This window comes from Canis lupus, chromosome 17 (assembly GCF_011100685.1).
Source record: "Canis lupus familiaris isolate Mischka breed German Shepherd chromosome 17, alternate assembly UU_Cfam_GSD_1.0, whole genome shotgun sequence".
NCBI classification, from domain to species: domain Eukaryota; kingdom Metazoa; phylum Chordata; class Mammalia; order Carnivora; family Canidae; genus Canis; species Canis lupus.
Window position 1 is genome coordinate 16,903,897 of NC_049238.1, and position 16,597 is coordinate 16,920,493.

General features: G+C 34.1%; 1 long non-coding RNA gene across 5 annotated transcripts in view; it reads left to right on the forward strand.

Moving 5' to 3' along the window:
- The window catches only part of LOC102155097, a 41,898-nt gene that overhangs the window by 13,312 nt on the left and 11,989 nt on the right, over nucleotides 1–16,597 (forward strand). For 2 of the 5 annotated variants that reach the window (XR_005372183.1, XR_005372184.1), the window contains exon 5: nucleotides 258–348. The exons of 2 other annotated variants lie outside the window; for them this stretch is intronic. This is a non-coding gene — a long non-coding RNA (uncharacterized LOC102155097). Of the gene's footprint in view, nucleotides 1–132; nucleotides 349–16,597 lie in introns of those variants that run through there. One more of the 5 variants, XR_005372185.1, reaches the window with a different exon arrangement.

Consider the following 16,597-nt stretch of genomic DNA (forward strand, 5'->3'; position numbering starts at 1 on the left):
GCACAGTGACTTGACAGTTCTGCACATTACTCATTGCTCACTATCATAAGTTAGCTACCACTTGTCATCATACAACATTATTACAATATCATTGACTATATTTCCCAAGCTGTAATTTTTATCTCTTTGTAGTTGTGTTTTGCAGGAGAATAAAAGTGTAACAAGTTTAGGACCATATTTATTAAATGACTATTATTTGCTAAACAACAATATTAAGTGTTAAATCACAGAGACTGGGACCATTTTTTTGCATACAGAAGAAGTTGAAGCTGAATCTAAGAGTTTACCGTGAAAAAATGATGAGATAAAGAAAAAGAAACACCATTACTAACAGTGGAAAGAGCATGAGTAAGTCCATACTTTTTGAGGTACCTTGAGATTAATACTGTCTTAGTATAGACAAAACAATAATGTCATACTAAAATTTCTTCAAAGAGTTTTGAAGAATTCACAGATGGCTAGAAATGGGGAATTCTCACAATCTTTGCTTGGTTCACCATTATTTTTAATACACCTCTGAAATATTATAATATATGATAAGTGACTCACCCAGACTCAAAATATTAAGGTATATTTCTGGATGCATTGGAACTTAGGAGACTATGGATACTATTGACTTGATATTTTTATGATTGCTCTGTTTATATAGAACTAAATTTCTAAGGTTAGGACTGAGTCAAATTGACTAATGTTTTTTACGAAAACAGAAACAAAATATGAAGGTAAATATACCCAGCACATCTCTATCTGTAGGGCACTGTGAGAAGGTGCCAAAAAAATTTAGTAAAGGAAGTCAAGAATGTTAGAAGCATAGGCATTTGAAAATATTAGTGAACAACACATGGAGCAATTGATTCATCACTTGGGTTTTATGGAGAACACTTTCTTCAAACTATTATCTAGATCCATTTTCTCTAGCTGTGACACCAACTAGGGAAAAATAATTTGTTCTTCAACTATTTCAATTGTGCTGCAATTACAGAATCAAATACAAATAATAGAAAACTAACATTCATTCTGAATATTGTTGAGTGCAAGAACCAATTGTTTTTTCTTGGCTATGGCATTCTAACTAGCTCTTAGTTCTCAGCTTAACAGCAAAATAATTCTTTGTTTCTCCACAACTGATGTGTGAACTAAGGCAAATAACTATAAATCTGGCCTCCAAAACAAATATTATGACACTACAGCCATTGGGTTAATATTTGGATCTTTTAGAATGTAAGTCTGGGGATTCGTTTTACTTGTTATCTCTTATTAGTGCTGGTTGGTTGCCACTGTATATTGCTTGAATAAATATATCAATCTTCTTGAAATTGGATCATTGTAATAGAATACATTATTTTTGATATATGTATAGAGTATGCACTTATTTGGATGAACTATACAGTTTATAGAAATTGGTTAACTACTATAATGCTGATGATTACTACTGCATTGATCGGAATGTTAGCTGCTGAAGAATCAAAAGTTGTCAGTCTTGAGAAGTATTGCTGCCAGTGAAAAAGTAAAGGAACTTGCAAACAGAAGATACCAGTTAGAGGCAGAGTATGGAAGTAAAAAAAAAAAAAAGGAAGGAAATAGTGGAAATTAAGGAAAAAGTAAGAAAAAAAAATCAGAATGCACATCAGTATTAATCATTCCAATGAAATGTGCCAAGCAATGAAGAAACTCTTTCTCTTTACCAGCAGACAAGGATACTCTCAAGGTAACAGACACTTAATAGTACCAGGTCCCTTACCCAGCTGTCAGAGACATTCTCTATTGATATTTTCAAAAAATAGAAGACGTTTAAAAATGAACAAAACTGGAAAGTGACACCCCTACACAGCTACTTCAAGAAGAAAACAGAAAATGAGAAAACAGTTCAGCTGGAGAAAATATACTCCTAAGCAACAATGAAACAGGAGAAAACAAAAACAAAACAAAACAAAACGCAAATACACAAAAAATACATCAGCAAAAACTTAAAGCAATACCCAAGGAAAATAACTTAAAACAAACATTTGAGATATGAGAGTTCTAAATCAGAGATTTAAAAAATAAATAATAAACCAATTAATAAATGGGAAGGAAAATGGGGGAAAAAAGCCAAGAAGATGTGAAATGAAATCTTTGCACACTCAAAAGAAAAGGAGAAAAGGAAAAAAAAATTAACTGAGTAGGAAACATAAATTGCAATGTAACTTCTAAGGAAAAGTAGATTTAGTGGAAAATACACTGAGGCATTGAGAAAAGGCATGAAAAGAACCCAGAGAATAAAAAATAAAAATAAAATCATAAAAGAGGTAAAATGCATCAGATAGAAAGTTATATATATAGAAAACAGGCAAAGAAAGGTTACATATGTGTAACTAGATTTGTTATAGCAGAAAAATAAAACACTGAAACTTGATGTTTAAAAAGTTATAATCCAAGAAAACTCTGTAAAAATTAAAGGTCTGAATCTATACACTTTAAGGGCCCATTAGTGAAGAAAATAAATTGACAGAACATTCAGCCCCAAAATACATCCCAGTAAAATTACTGGACTGTAAAGATAGGAGAAAAAACAAAACAAAACAAAAACAAGTCATTTGAACCACCAGGCAAAAAAAAAAAACAAACAAACAAACAATAAATCACTTACAAAGAAAAGACAATCAAGTTGACATCAAACTTCTAGACAACAGCACATAAAGAAACGAATGGAGCAAAATTAAAAACAAAACAAAAACAAAACTTTAAGAACACTAAGTGCTAACCTAAGATTTTCAAACCAGTCAAAGCTGTCAACAAGATATCCACTCAGCAGAAATGAAGAACTCAGATGACTGGACTCAGGAGATTTTCCCAGGAATCCACTGGAGAATAAACTTCATTCAACTGAGATGACTTTGGACCCCGCAGAGGATCTAATGTTCAGCGACGAAACGTCTTTAATTGTGGATAAAGGATTAAAAACAAAAATGGGGATGAAGAGTAAAGGATATTCTACATACCCATACAGTTAGAAATATAAGCAGAATCAGGGATCCTCAGAACAAGAAAATGAGGTCCTTAGGCCACCAGCCATTTTCTCTGATCTATATAGGCCTTAGGATTTCTACTTGCCCTTCCGGTACAACTTCCCCAGAGGTGTGAGAATTACAAAGAAATGCAAAAACCTCAGTGTTAAGGATTCCAAGGGAGCAATGGGAGTGCAAAAATTAATCCTCTCTATCAGGCCTGGAAATAGCCTACCCAAATCACACACCATAAATCAGTGGTAAGACTCTCAGTGCTATTTTAAAAGTAGCAAGGCCTTTCATTCCTTGGCTGCGATGAAGGGTCCAAGACTCCATCCAGTTTATACCTGTCCTGGGAATTTGTCCAAAACCTTTTACTTTTGTTCCACAGTTCTCTCTCTTCATTATAATGTTAAAGTCTCCACCCTGGGGGGGAGCACAAGTTTCATTAACATAACACATTGTGTTATGCAGGTATAGGTATGTTTCCTAAGGGACCTTATGCTCACCTTTACTTGCAAAGACAAAGCTCCCCTTTCTGAATATTCATCCTAACCTTAAATAAAGAGAACCCATTCACCTCCACTTGGAGAGTCACAGATTTGGAAATTATCCCTCAGGATCTCCTTATTTGCTGTAAATAAAGTTTCCTTTATGTGACAACTCCACCTGGTGTAGTCTCTATCTGTAACTCACCCAGAAGCCAACTCGCATTAGTTCAGTTACAGAAATATAGGTTTTTTTTGTTTGTTTGTTTTAAGCAGGAAGGGACTCCAGCAAGATAGGAGAAACTAAAATAAACTCATGATTGCACACAGGTAAAAATGAAATGGTTAAAATTGAAGCAGGCAAATAAAATAGGAAAAGCATACACAAGGAAAGAGGGGGCTAAGGCCATTTCAAATAGTATTCTAAGGAAAGGTAACTATTCATATATACAAAATGTCCTAAATATGAAATTTTGGTTTTTGTGGGGGGGTTTTTTTGTGTTTTGTTTTGTTTTAAAGAGAATGCAAGAAAGCAAGAGAATAAGCCCACAAGACTGAGAGGGAGAAAATCAAGAGAAAAAGACAGGGAGACAGAAAGACTGCAAAAAGAACCACAATAAATATAACATGCAAAGGGAAAATTACACAGAACAATATGATGTAATTGAGCTAAATATATCAGATACATAAATAAATGTAAACATGCTTTATATTTCCTCTGACAAATTCTGATGATAGCATGTACCTTTGATAAAATATGATGCGAATGATTATTAATCTCCATTGTCCTCCCAAAATTTAATAACCACAATTTTACCATGAGAAAAACACTAGACAAACCCAAATCGAGGAATATTTTATAAAACACCTGAACAGTACTCCTCAAAAATGTCAAGGTCACCAAAACCAAAGACTGATAACTATCTCAGCCTAGAGAAACCTAAAGATGCCTGATAACTAAAAGTAATGTGGTATCCTAGATGAGATCCTGGAATAGAAAGAAAATATTAGGGTAAAGCTGACACAGAGAACCCAAAGGATTCCATTAAAACCTGCTTTTTGCTCCTTTTCCTGTTTCTATTCTTGCTAGGACCTGCACCCCCACTTTACACATGCCTCATAATGTAAACAGCATATGTTCCTACTTCTAAAGGACAAGAAGTTAATGATTTCTTTCTTTTTTTTTTAAAGATTTTATTTATTCATGAGAGATGCAGAGAGAGGCAGAGACATATCAGAGAAAGAAGCAGGCTCTCTGCAGGGAGCTTGATAATGTTGTGCCCAAGATTGCGAATCTGAGAAACCACCAAGGAGCCAACACCAATGCAAGCGCATGAGGGTTTATTTGCAAGCTCGAGCTTGGGTCCAAGTATACCGGACACAGCAGAGCAGGGACTTGGACCCTGAAGTGGGTTACAGCTGGGTTTTTTTATGGGCTGGTCTAGGGGATTTTCAGAAGGGGTGGAGGAATTTCTCAAGTTCTGTTTACATTCTGATATGGGGCTTTTAAGGGCATTGAGCTCTGTTCTCGTTCTAATATGGGACTTTCTGCCACTGGCTTGGGTTGTTGTCTTTCTGATGTGGGATTCTCTGCCGAGGGCAATTCTGAGCTCTGTTGTCTTTCTGATATGGGATTCCCTGCGGAGGACATTCTGCAGTTTTTCCTGTAAAGTTCAGCTGTTATTCACAAGGGCCTAAGATGGCTGTACTTGTGCTAATGCTAAACTTGAGGTGGAATGGCCTTAATTTTTCTCCGCCTCCACAGGTAAGGGGCTGGATCCCGGGACCCTGGGATCATGACCTGAGACAAAGGCAGATGCTCAACCACTGAGCCACCCAGGTGTCTGGATGATTTATTTAGGATAGATAACATCTAAGGAAGGATGAGGTGAAAATGACCAAACAAAGCCATCACTTGTGTATTTGAGACCACAGGAACTAGACCTCTCAACACCAAGACCCCTAGCTCCAAAGAATAACACTTGGGCCCTTATCTTTGTTCTAACCTGTTCCTGGATGCTTAAGAGGACAACACATATACCAGACCACAATCCTTAATAAAAACTTCCAGACCCCAAGCAAAGAAGAGGCTGTATCCTTTCCTTTCTGAGTCTCCCAGACATGCTGTCTGTACCTGCACTCTTTTTATACCTTCAATAAACTCTGCTTTCACCTCCTACGGATTCATGTTTGATTTCTATCCTGGACACAGCCAGAGACTCTTTTGTCTGATGTTGTGGGACCCCTTCTGGGTCTTCAGGCCAGCCTGCTGGCATCAAAACTAGTGGAACTCAAAGTATGGATTTTAGTTAATAATAATGTATCACAATTGGTTCATTAGTTGTGACAAATATACAATAATAATGTAAGATATTAATAGGAGAAATGGTATGTGATGTAAAGGAACTACCTGTTCTGTCTTTGCAACTTTTCTCTAAATATAAAGCCATTGGTTTAAAAAAATAAAGCCATTGGAAAGTTTATTTAAGTTTTAAAAGAATAAGAGAATATTATAAACAATTTTTGAATAAATGTTTTCAATTTAGTTAAAATGAACTAATTCCTCAAAAGACAAACTACCGGGGGTGCCTAGGTGGGTTAAGCATCTGCCTTTGGCTTAGGTCATGATCAGGATCCTGGGATGGAGCCCCACACCGGGATCCCTGCTCAGCATGGAGTCTGCTTCTTCTTCTGCCCCTTATCCCTGTTAATCCTCTTGCTCTCTCTCTCTTTTTTTTTTCTTTTTTCTTTTTCTTTTTTAGATATTTTATTTATTTATTCATGAGAGACAGAGAGAGAGAGAGAGGCAGAGACACAGGCAGAGGGAGAATCAGGCTCCATGCAGGGAGCCCAACATGGGACTCAATCCCGGGACTCCAGGATCAGGCCGTGGGCGGAAAGCAGGCACTAAACTGCTGAGCTACCCAGGGATCCCTTGCTCTCTCTCTTAAATGAATAAATAAAAAATTCTTTAAAAAAAAAAAAAACAACTACCAAAGCCCACTCAATATAAACTAAATAGAATGACATCTGTTAAATAAATTGAATTCACAATTTAAACCTTTTAAATGAAAAATATTTTAGGTACAATAGGCTTCACTGGTGAATCCTACTAAAGATATAAAGAAAAATAAAACCTATTCTAAAAAAAAGAAAGAAAGAAATCTTCCAGCAAATAGAAAAGGAGGAAACACATCTCAATTCATTTTATGAGGCCAGTATTACTGTGATAATCAAAATCAGACAAGGCACTAAAAGAACAGAAAACTACAGAACAGTATCTCTCATGAACATAGATGTAGAAACTCTTAATGGATTTTAGTAAACAATACAGCAAAATATAGATTGATAGGTAGGTAGGTAGATATTACAAACAAGATAGATTCATATCATGCAAACAAGATTGGTTTGACTGATCAGTATACCTAATCTATCATACACACAGAAACAAAAACAATCACATAATGATATGAATATAGTGAGAAAGCTCTTTTTTTAATATTTTATTTATTTATACATGAGAGACAGAGAGAGAGAGGAAGAGACACAGGCAGAGGGCGAAGCAGACTCCATGCAGGGAGCCGGATGCAGGACTGGATCCCTGGTCTCCAGGATCACGCCCTGGGCACGAAAGCAGGCACTAAACTGCTGAGTCACCCAGGGATCCCTAGTGAGAAAGCTCTTACTGGATCCTAATGTCCATTCAAATAAGAGCTCTCAGTAACTAGGAGTAGAAGAAAACTTCTCAATCTGCTAAAGAACACTACTTGAGGATACTTGGCAAGATTGGTAAGTAGGCAAAAATGTCAGCTCCCATCATCTTTTGTCTAATACTGACTGGAAGTCCTAGACATCGTGGCAAGGCAAGAGAAAGAGCAACTGCTTTAATAGTTTATCTCTGTGGAAGAAGTAAAGGAGAGACAGGCAAAGGGAAAGGACAGAGGGAGGGAGGAGTTTTATTCTTTCTTTGAAGCTTTCAGTGCCAGCTAACAATATCCAGGCCTCACCATAGTACTTTTCAAGGTATTTTTTTAAAAAACATTTTCCTTTATTTAATTAAAATGCCAGTTAGAACAATACTTTTACTTTCCACAATAATGGAAATGTTTCTAGGAATCTAAGCTCATCTTTCCTTGGCAAAAAATCATATAGATACAAAGAACGCTCAGTTGATCATTATAGTTCGGGTTGTCATCTAACAACAGGAATGAAAAAGTACAGCTACCCATTAAATACACCTCCTATTGACCTTCATGCCATGAATTCTTTTCAGAAATTCACTTTTTCAGTGTTTTCTAGCTGTTAGTCATGACCCATTAATGGCTCAAGGCTGTGACATCATTTTTTAAAATAAAGCAGAGAGAAATAGATCATGAAAGATATATCCATGTGAGTACTTCACATAAAGAAGTATTAATAATTGTTTTCTGAAAACTGTCCCTTGGTGTGTATCATCTATCTATCTATCTATCTATCTATCTATCTATCTATCTATCTATCATCTATCTATCTATCATCATCTATCATCTATCATCTATCTATCTATATAGACACACACATATGGGAGTTTTGGAATATTTAATTTTATGCCAATTAGCCATAAAAATGTTCAAAATAAACTATGCTAGGTATTTGCTAATTATTTATTTGGGAAAAAAAAAGCAGGACTTCCCCTACTGATAGCCAAATGCTTTTTTTTATAATCAAATCATATATAAATTTATATAGTTGTTTTATTTTTCATCGTGAAGATGGTTTACTATGAACATCATGTTTTAATAGGAGAAGGTTTTCTTAAATTTGTATTTGTGCAGTAGCCTTTTGCCTTGCAAGCTGGAAAGCATGCCTTTTGTGGATGTATATCATATAATAAATACTGTTAACATAGCCATAATACATCTTTACCTAATCTGAATAGATTCAACAAAGAATTTAATAGGCTCTCTGGGCAACCAATACAGTTACCCCAAATGTATATACTAAAATCTATGTACATTATTCCTAGAATTTCAGATTCTCATTTAAAACGAAATGTAACTATTTCTATTGATATACAACGCACATTTGGCTGAAGAGATTCCAAATACACTAACAGAATGATTGTTTTCTGAAACTATTAAATGTTTATTAAAGGGGGTTGAAATAAGAAAGAAATTTTCAACCCTTTCTGTATTATTTTAACTATAAAAGCAAGTCAAGAGCTTTCCATTTTAGAGCAACTAAGTATTTATTGTTCACTTGAATAGACCTTGTGTAGCTTAGGTTGACAGCTAAGGGTAAGTTTTATTATTTTGGGGGGGGGAGGGTAAAATATATATATATATATATATATATATATCATAAAATTTCCTCTTTTAACCATTTATAAGTGTACAATTCATTGGCATTAATTACATTCACAATGTTGTGCAGCCATCATATGACTATTTCCAAAATCAGTCAAAACACCATTTCCAAAACTACCCTATACTCATTAATCAATGACTCCCCATTCTTCCCTCCCCTTGTCCCCTGATAACCTATAATCCACTTTCTGTCTCCATGAATTTGTGAATTTTACATATTTGATATAAGTAGAATCATAAAATATTTGTCCTTTTATCTGGCTTATTTCATTTAGCATGTTTTTAACTTCATCCATGTTATAGCATGCATCCATGTTATAGTAGTCATTTTTATGACTGAAGACTAATCTATTTCATTCTGTTATATAATACCACATTTGTGGTGTTATAACCCATTTACTTTGATTTATCTATTAATGGACATTTGAATTATTTCCACTTTTTGGCTACTGTGAATAATGTTTCCATGAACACTGGTGTACAAGCTTTTGAGTCCTTTTCCCAATTATTTGAGGAATATAACCTAGAACTGGAATTATTGAGTCATATGGTGACTCTATGTTTAGTTTTTTGAGGAACTGATTTTTCCATAGTAGCTATCCCAGTTTACTTTTCCACACACACACACACACACACACCCAGGAGAATTCCAATTTGTCCACAGCTTCCACTGTTGTTGTTGTTATTGTCATCCTAGTAGATGTGAAGTGGTACCTCATCATGGTTTGTATTTGCATTTCCTAATAACTAATGATGTTGAGTATCTTTTTTATGTACTTTGCCACTTGAATACCTTCTTTGGAGAAATATCAGTTTAAGTCTTTTTCCCTTTTTAATTGGGTTGTCTTTTTATTCTGGGGTCATAGTAGTACTTGATATAATATGGATATTAAACCTTTACCAAATATGATATATTTTCTTCCATTCTGTAGTCTTTCCACTATGTTGATAATGCTTTTTAATAGACAAACATGTTTAATTTTGATGAAGATCAATTTATTCATCGTTTTTCTTTTGTTATCTAAGTTTTTGGTGTCTTATTTAAGAAACCACTACCAAGTGTAAGATCATGAAATTTTCCTCTATAATTTTTTGAATGTCTTCAATTCATTTCAAGTTACTTTTCCCATGTTGCACCAGGTAAGGATCCAAATTCATTTTTCTGCATATGAATACCCAGTTTGGCCAATATCATTTGTTGAAGGGACTATTCTGTCACATTAAATGGTCTCAGTACCCTTGTTGAAAGTCAACTGACCATATATGTGAGGGCTAATGTTTATAGTGTAAAAAAAACAACACATAATTGGCTACAATGTCTGTTATTGCTGGAAGTAACATTGGAGCAGAAAACGCTAACCTAAATATTTAGCATTGATAAAAGTCTAAAAGTGGGAAGCATTTAGAGTAAGAGAAAACAATTCCATAACAATTCAGTAAACCAACAAGATGAACACTGGCAAGCTCTTACTCTTTACCCAAAATATAAAGAGAATTCATTTTAAACAACTACCTAAAAGCCAAGCCTAGATGACAAATGTGGCTGTGGATGGTGGATATTTTAAAAAGTAGGAACAATTAGAAAGGAAATGACAATTTCTTTAATAAGTAAAATCAACATTCAGAGAGAAAGTTTCAGTTCCACTTTATAAAACTTTCTTCTGAAAAACTTAGGAAAGTGTCATTGCATAAAATATTGGTTTGTCAAATGCATTAGAATATGGGTCAGGCTGATAAATTATACTGGAAATGGCAAAACTACAAAATGTTATGTCTCATATAGCTACATCAAATGACTATTTGTAGAAAATTAAGCCTCATGCACTTAAAACTAGATTCATTCCTTTCTGATTTTATTGAACAGGATTTACCATTAGAGTGGACACTAAGAGACCTTGTTTTTTTTCTCCATATCCTGCCACAATTTTCTTTGACACCTTAGAAAGTAATTTAAACTCAATAAAATGAAGATAATTGCACTTACCTCACAGAGATGTAGAGAGCGTTAATGAGATCATGTCTACAAAGTGATTCAAAGTCTTTAGTTGGTAATATAAATAGCAAGCATAACTATATTTTTCCAGATGTCTAATAATGATAACTATAAATATGATGAACTGAAAAGTTAAAAGGCTGCCAGTAAAAGTAAAATGTTTTCATTTTAATTGCTAGGCATTTAAATGTTCCCTCTTGAATGTTTGGATTATAGAAAATGCACAGAAATGTTAATTATGAGTTCCATTTTAATAAGGACATGTCCCCCAAGTTTAGACTCAAGAGTACTTAACTTCTAGCCAAATAGGGAAAAACTGAACTATCTCTTCTTTGCAATTACATCTAATAAATCACTGTAGAAGTTAATAAAATAAATCATAGCATAAATTTTAATGAAACCTATACATTACTTCTTCAAAATGTTTCTTAATCTGAAATAGAAGATCATGGCTTTAGTTCCAAATCCCATTACTCAATTGTCATACTTTCAATGTGTCTTTATTCTTGAACTGATAAAGTCAAATACTAATATCCTCTATTCAGTTCCTATGCTGTTAAATTTTTCGTAGGACAGAAATACTTGTAATCAGACCCAAACTATTTTTAAGTTCAGAGCCTACACTATAATCCTACTGCTGTCAACCATTTGTGAATTAAGTACTTATCTTTGAAGCTGAATTGCATTTTACATTAAATGAGCCAGAAAAAGCAATGTTGATTCTAACGGGAACAGGCATGATAATCTCCTGGCAAAGACACTTTTCAAACTACTGAATCTTGGCAGCTATGGTGGTTCACTGTCTACTGTACTTGGCCTTGGGATAGGCATTGCAGACAGGGACTTTGAAATGAGACCAGACATTAGGTCTGGATTCAATAAATACCAGAGTAAAGGAGGTCATTCTCTACAGCAACCAGCAAGGTAATTGCATCCTAAACAACAGCCGAATTTCTTGTCATGTCCCATGAGGGCAGTCTGGGTTGCATTGATCTGACTGGTTATTGTTGGATCTCATCCAACAGGTTGTCAGGATTCAATAGTCCATCATGCTCTACACACACAAATAAGAAAAGCAGGCTGAGAAAGAAAAATTCCAGTAGCTTCCTAGAAGAGGAAAACAAATTTTATTTTAACATCCCTCAGTAATCCATAAAAATTAATGAGTTGCTGTGTATTAGAGTTAAAACAGATGCATTCTTTATTTATTCACCTTGGCACTACTTAAATAAACTTTCTCAACAAAAAATTGATACAGGGAATGTCTTTCTTTCCTCAAAGTCAGCCATATTCCTAGTAGTTACTGGAAAAATTCTGTTAGGATTTCAGGTTGACAATTGTTATTAATATTCAAATAGAAGATCATCATAGATTTGCCTATGCACACACACACATAGCCTAGTCCAAACCATCTCTCATCTCCATTTCTGTGAATGTTTCCAGCAGCTGTAGGAATTAGGATACGAGTTGGCCTCAAATGAGAAACAAGTGGCCAAGAGAAAATAGCAAATCTTTATTTGAAATTGAAGATTTCTTCCATAACACAAGATTAATCTTTCTGCCATCAATCAGAAGGTGAAGTAAAATAAACACTTTTCTAGTGAGCAATTGAGCCAAATATTCAATAATATTAGGTAGGAATTTTCATTTTAGAAGGAAATTAAGCAAAGATTATGTATATATATATATATATATATATATTCAAGCAAATGCAACTTTTAGTTTAAAATAGAGGAATAAGGGGAACTTTTTGCTTAGTTTATGGTAATTAATCATTGTTGTAAGAGCCAATTGTATTTCTACACAGTAGCAAAGAACAGTTCAAGATGAAATTAAGAAAATAAGTTCATTTACAATAGTACCAAAAACCCAGCATATGTAGGAGTACACTTAACAAAACAATGTAAGACTACTACACTGAAAACTACAAAACTTGTTGAAAGAAATCAAAGTCCTGAGTAAATGAAAAGACACCTTGTGTTCATGGATTAGAAGTCAATATTCCCCATATTGATCTACATTGAATATCCAATTCTTATTAGATTTTCCCAGCTAGAGATTTTCCAGAAATTGTCAGGCTAATCCAAAAATTCACATGAAAATTCAAGGCACTCAATTGTCATACTTTCAGTGTGTCTTTATTCTTGAGCTGATAAATTCAAATACTAATAGTTAAAACAATCTTTAAAAGAACAGAATTGAAAGATTCATAATTCCTTATTTCAAAACTAGTTGCAAAGCTTCACAAAGCTATAGTAATCAGGCAGTGTAATACTGGCTTAAGGATGAACATATAGATCAAACATACAGATAAAATTGGAAGTCCAGAAATGAACCTATATATTTGTGGTCAATTGATTTTGACAAGAATGCCAAGACAATTCAATAGGGAGAAATATCTTTTTTAAAAAATTGGTGGTGGGATAACTGGATATTTACATGCAAAAGGATGGAATTGGAATCCTACTTCATACACTATACAAAAATTAATTCAAAGTGGCTTGAAGAAACAGTTGGATGGACTAAAACTAGAAAATTATTAGAACAAAACAGGTGAAAATTTTTGTGACCTTGGGTTGGACAATTGTTTCTTAGCTATGACATCTAACATAAAAGCAACCAAAGAAAAGATAAATAAATAGGATTTTTTTCAAAATTAGAACTCTTTGTATTTCAAAGAATGCTATCAAGAAAATAGAGGGGCAACCTATAGGATGAGAAAAAGTATTTGCCAATCATGTATCTGATAAAGTCTAGTATAAAGGGAATATATATATATATATATATATATATATAATATCTCTATATCTATATATATATCTATAAATTATATCTATATCTATATACATATATAATACTATAGCATTATAATATATGTACATATATACTATTAAGCATGAAAAAAGCTACTCAATATCATTTATTGTTAAGATAATATAAGTCAAAACCAGTTGTCACCATCAGGATGACTAAAATAAAAAGCACAGACAGTAACAAGTATTGAGGGAATAAAGAAGTTGGAATCTTCATACAAGACTGGTGGAAACATACAATGGTATAGCCACTTTGGAAATAAATGTGACTATCCTTCTAAAAGTTAAACAGAGTCGCCATATGGTCCACCATTTCCACCAATCCTAATTCTACACCCAAGATAAATAAAAACATATAATCACATACAAAAAATTAACACATATATTTATCATGACCCTACTTGTAACAGCAAAATATTGGAAACAATTCAAAATTCTATTAACTGATGAGTAAATATAATGGAACACGATTCAGCCATTAAAAAAGAATGAAGTATTGATACATGCTACAACATGGACAAACCTTGAAAATATGCTAAATCAACAAAGCCAGATGTAAAAGGCCACATATCATATGATTCCATTTATACGAAATGTTTAGAATAGGCAAAATCCAAGGAGATAGAAAGGGAATTAGTGGCTGCCAGGGGCTAGTGGCAGATTATCAGAAAATTATATTGAATTACATGTCAATGAATGAGTGACATATCAATCAATCATGCTGTACAAATAGAAATCCAAATGATTTTCAATTCTGTCCTTTTTTCCCCCTGTGCTCCAATAAAAATTGATGTGAAATAAATGTTCTGAGAACTATGAACTTTGATATGAAAAGTAGACACTAGGCCTATTTTCAGTATTAGAAACATATAACTGTGTGATGGTGACTATGAAATTTTATCATAGGTCTGTGTCTTTTTCTCCTGCAAATATTAGGGAGACTTTTGGTGATTTGTGTTCATGATAAAGACAAGTTTGTCTAGTTATAAAGTAAACAATGTCACTATCTGTCAGCACCTGTCAGATGTATTTGCACTACTAATTATTTTTCTTCTTGATATACTTTCTTCAATTGACTTTGAGGAATCATACTGTTGGTTTTCCTCCTCTATCACTGGCCAAAACTACCATTTATTACTTACTCTCTTTATGAATTTATAATAGCAAAGGGAAAGCTAATCATAAATCTCCTGTACAGAGAAATGGGGAGATCTATTTAAAAGAATATAGATGTAAAATGAAAATTTAAGAGTTATCTATCAACTTATAAAACTGATTTTACCAAGTGACAATATCAAGATTTAGATGATATGATCATAATAATTTACAAAATAAAGCAGAATGCATGTCTATAAGAGTGAAGACGTTAATAGTGTTTGTCTTTGGTTGATAATTTTTAAAAAATTTCTTGTTTCCTCTTTCTTCCTGGTCCTCTTCCTCCTATTCTTCTCCTTCCCCTTCTTCTTCATGATTCTCTTCCCTCCTCTTTCCATTCCATTATCCTTCTATAGTCCCAGAATTCTACACATTTTCTGCAGTATGAAAGCACTACATTGATAACTTCAGTTTTTTTGAATTTTTAAACCTAAACCAAATTTCTTTTTTTTTAAAGATTTTATTTATTCATGAGAGACAGAAAGAGAGAGAGAGAGAGAGAGAGAGAGAGAGAAACAGACACAGGCAGAGGGAGAAGCAGGCTCCATGCAGGGAATCTGATGTGGGACTTGATCCTGGGTCTCCAGGATCACGATCACACCCTGGGCTGAAGGCAGTGCTAAACCGCTGAGCCACCCGGGCTGCCTAAACCTAAACTATACTTTCTAATGAGAATGAAGACACCAATCATAGAGAACCTAGCAGAGCCTTTAGCATATGGGAAAGTACAGCCATCTAGAGCTCTCAGCTCATCTTCATCTCCAAACAGTCCAAAGTTGTGCCACTTTGGACTGATTTTTTGAATTAATGTATTTTATTTTCTTTCTCTGTAAGGTAAAAAACATTGTGATTTTTTTTTAATTCAAATAAAGTAATGCATGAGAGAGCATAGGGGAAAAAGTTAAATTTCTGTATTTTTACTGCATACTTTGGATCTTAATAAAAGCTTTCTAGGAAAAAAATTGTAAGTATTAGAAAAACTGAAGAATAAGACAACAGATGCAAGGACAGAATAGTTTTAAGGCATGCATTGAAGGAAAGAGAATATTTCCCAAGTAGAAGTTGTCAAATAAGAGGAGAGACTTCCACAAAGCAAATTAAATAGACACATTCTATTCTTTAAGAGAACATCTTGTGAAAGAGTAAGAAAGAAAACTAAGTCCTCTGGTGTTCCAGTAGTAAGATGTTTGAGTCTCCCTGGCTGGGGATGCTACTAACACTGAGGCCTAGGGTAAATAAGCAGACACCAGGTCATAGGGCACATGAAATTTAGAGATGAGGATAAGAATTTTCATTTCATCTTTGGCATCCATTTTCCAGTCACTTGACACTGTTCCCCAAAGACGTCAGCAGAGCATCTGCTCTGTTGACAGCACTAGCAGCTTGACATTCCTTCTGAGGAATGAACTATTAGGGTTCTTGGAAGGCATGACGGAGCCCAGCAGGAAGCTCCACAGCTTTGGATCACTTCACAAATTGCCTCCCAAACGTCGTGGATACAATTACATTTATATTTTTCTCTTAATAACTAACTGAAGGGCTAAATTCCATTTAGCCCTATTTCTAATATCAAATCTGCTCTAGGCAAAGTTCCTAGGATTCCACATTGATCATAGGCAAAGATGAGTGAAAAGCTTTCTTTACAAAGCATGCAGGTCTAGTGCAGGCCTTAGGGTGGACATGGTCCAGACAGAGTTGATCATTTGTTTTTATCACATTTTCTCATTACTGAAACAGGTTTTGAATTACTATACTGCTTATTTCTTGAAAAATATATACATAATTGCATCAAATTCCTATAGTAAAAAATGCTAAA